The sequence below is a fragment of the Phoca vitulina genome, unplaced genomic scaffold (assembly GCF_004348235.1).
Source record: "Phoca vitulina isolate PV1807 unplaced genomic scaffold, GSC_HSeal_1.0 scaffold64, whole genome shotgun sequence".
Lineage (NCBI taxonomy): Eukaryota > Metazoa > Chordata > Mammalia > Carnivora > Phocidae > Phoca > Phoca vitulina.
The window spans coordinates 350,740-354,132 of record NW_022589767.1 but is presented as its reverse complement, the minus strand read 5'-3'; the positions used below and the strand labels follow the sequence as shown (position 1 = coordinate 354,132).

At 38.3% G+C, this 3,393-nt stretch overlaps 1 pseudogene; it reads right to left on the bottom strand.

The window, feature by feature from the left end:
- Positions 1-381: 381 nt before the first annotated feature.
- LOC116624083 lies at positions 382-682 on the bottom strand (annotated as a pseudogene).
- Positions 683-3,393: the final 2,711 nt, after the last annotated feature.

The window sequence follows — 3,393 nt, the reverse complement described above, 5'->3', positions numbered from 1 at the left end:
AATAGAAGTAATTTAAAATATTCAAGACATAGTAAATGCACGACTGACTCCAAATTGCCCTTTAGTATGCTTGGTATTATAGGATATAAAAACTACCCCATCTATGGAATGTTGAACTGACCCCAAGACAATCAAAGCCTCCCACATTCAATATCCCATTATTTCCTGGTTGTACCAAAAAATAAACAACCAGCAAATGATTTCACCTCTTAAAAAAAAGCATTTACACTTAAAAAATGGGATAAGGTGGGATTCCCTCCTTCTTAAAAACGTTTCTAGAGCTACTAAAAAACTTGCATTTACAAAATGGTTGATAAAAATATTCCTCTGGATTGTACAAGAAGGGCGACAGGGACCACTGACAAGACATGGTTTATGGTATTAATCAGACTTGGCTTCTTTCTCTCCTGCTTCATCGGAGGCTGGACTCCCCTCATTTTTAGTTTCTCCGTTTTCTGCCGGTCTTCTTTCGTGTCTTGGTGAGCCACTTCAGTCTGTTTTCCCTTTGCTCCCCTTTTCCCCTTTGTTTGCACTTTTTGTCTGAAGATTTATCCTTTCCTGCCGCCTTTTTTGGCTTCATTTCCACTTTTGCAGGAGCAGGTTTAGCTGACAACTTCTCCGACCTCCTCTTGGGCTCCTCCTTCGCCGCCCCCTCGGCGGAGCTGACCTTCCTCTTGGGCATCGAGGCGGCTGGGCGGGCGGGTGCTGGTGCCTGCGGGCCGGGGGCGCGCCGAGAGCCTTCGCGAAGCTGTCTTTCTCTATTTATTTCTTGGTTTTTTTGGTGGTAGCTATAATAACATGTGAGATGATTCCTCATGGTTTTGACTGGCATTTTCAAGATGATAAGTGATGTTGAACACCTTTTCATGTACCTCTTGATCATTTAAATATCTTCTTTTGGAAAATGTCTATTCAAGTCTTGTGCTCATTTTTAAAAAAGATTTTATTTATTTACTTGAGAGCGAGAGGGAGAGCAAGAATGAGCAGGGGGTGGAGCAGAGGGGGAGGAAGAGGTAGTGGGGATGAATCTTAGCAGAGCCTGATGTGGGGCTCAATCCCATGACCCGAAATCATGACCTGAGCTGAAACCAAAAGTCAGATGTTTAACCTACTGAGCCACCCAGGTGCCCCTCTGTTCATTTTTGAATTGGATTATTATTATATATATAATAATATATATAATAATTATTATTATTGATTATTGTTATGTTGCTATTGAGTTGTATGAATTCCTATATATTTTGGATATTAACCCCTTATCAGATATATGGTTTGTAATTATTTTCTCCCATTTAATAGATTTCTTTTTCATTTTGTTGATTGTTTACTGTGCTAAAGCTTTGTAGTTTGAGGTACATTCCCTATTTCATTTTTTTCTCCCTGTGCTTTGTTGTCATATCCAAAAAAATCATTGCCCAGACAATGTCAAAGAGCTTTCCCCTTATGTTTTCTTTCAGGAATTTTAGGTTTTCAGATCTTACACTTAAGTCTTTCAACTATTTCAAGTTAATTTTTGTGAGTAGTGTAAGATAGTGGTTCAATTTTTTCTTTTGAATGTGGATATCCAGTCTTCCCAGCACCATTTATTGAAGAGACTGATTTCCCTACTGTGTGTTCTTGGTGCCTTCTCAAAGATTAATTAATTGTATATGTATGAGTTTATTTCTGGTCTCTCTATTCTGTTCCATTGATCTATGTATCTGTTTTTATGCCAATACCATACTGTTTTGATTATTACAGTTTTGCAATATGTTTTGAAATCAGAAAGTGTGAGACCTCCATCTTTGTTCTTTCCCAGGATTGCTTTGACTATTCAGGTCTTCTGTGGCTCCATATATATTTTAGGATTGTTTATCCTATTTCTGTGAAAAGTTTCATTGGAATCCTGATAGAGATTGCATTGAATCTAAATATGGCTATGGATAGTATGGACATGTTAACAATCTTAATTCTTCCAATCCACAAATACAGGATATTTTGCTATTTATTTGTGTCTTCTTCAATTTCTTCATCAATGTCTTATAGTTTTTAGTGTAGAGAGCTATCATGTCCTTGGTTAAATTTATTCCTAAATATTGCCTTGTTTTTGGTTCTATTGTAAATGAGATTGTTTTCTTTATTTCTTTTTCAGAAAATTTGTTGTTAGTGTATAGAAATGCAACTGATTATTATATTTTGATTTTTTTTTTTTTAAAGATTTTATTTATTTATTTGACAGAGAGAGACACAGCGAGAGAGGGAACACAAGCAGGGGGAGTGGGAGAGGGAGAAGTAGGCCTCCCGCCGAGCAGGGAGCCCGATGTGGGACTCGATCCCAGGACCCTGGGATCATGACCTGAGCCGAAGGCAGACGCTTAACGACTGAGCCACCCAGGCGCCCCTATATTTTGATTTTGTAACTTTATCTAATTGGTTTATTAATTCTAACAGTTTTTTTGGTGAAGCCTTGGGATTTTATATGTTTAAGATTATGTCATCTACAAATAAAGACAATTTTACTTCTTCCTTTTCAGTTTGGATGCCTTTCATTTCTTTTTCTTCCTTGATTGCTCTGGCTAGGCCTTTTAGTACTATGTTGAGTAGGAGTGATAAAAATGGTCACTTTTGTCTTATTCCTATCTTAGAGGAAAATTTTTCAACCTTTCAACACTGAGTACAGTGTTAGCTGTGGGTTTGTCATATATGGGGTTTATTATGTTGAGGTACATTCTTTCTGTACCCAATTTGTGGAGAATTTTTACCAGGAAGGGATTTTGTATTTTGTCAAGTACTTTGTCTTGAGAACACAGACAGCAAACTTTCCCAACCATAAGTGCTTGCACAGCCCACCAGACTCTGGAGCATAGACAGCAATCCTGCCCAGTCAGGGAGCCCAGCCAATGGCCCCATTTGAATGTAGGCCACAGCAGGCCTATACAACCACAGAGTCTGACCAATGGTACCACCCCCTTCTTTCAGTAGCACCCCTACTTTGGTGGCCTTACCCAAATAGAGACCACACCCAAATAGAGACCTTGGTATTAAGCCCCCCTTGTCCAGGGATCCTGACTGTTAACCTGTCTAGAACCCCAAGCTGAACTGACTGATGAAGGACTGTTTCTTGCAAAGGAAACAGGTCATGTCTGGAAGAGGAAATAACTTACTCAAGTGTGCAGATATCAAGAATCATGGGTCATGAATAATCAGGTAAACATGAAACCACCAGAGGAAACTAATAAAGTTCCAATAACTGGCCCTAAAGAAATGGAGATCTATGAACTATCTGACAAAAAATTCAGTATACTCTTAAAGAAGTGATCTACAATAACATTTAGACAAACAATGAAATGAAATTAGGAAAGCAATGCATAAACAAAACAGAAGTTCAACAGGAAATAAAAAACATTGGGGATT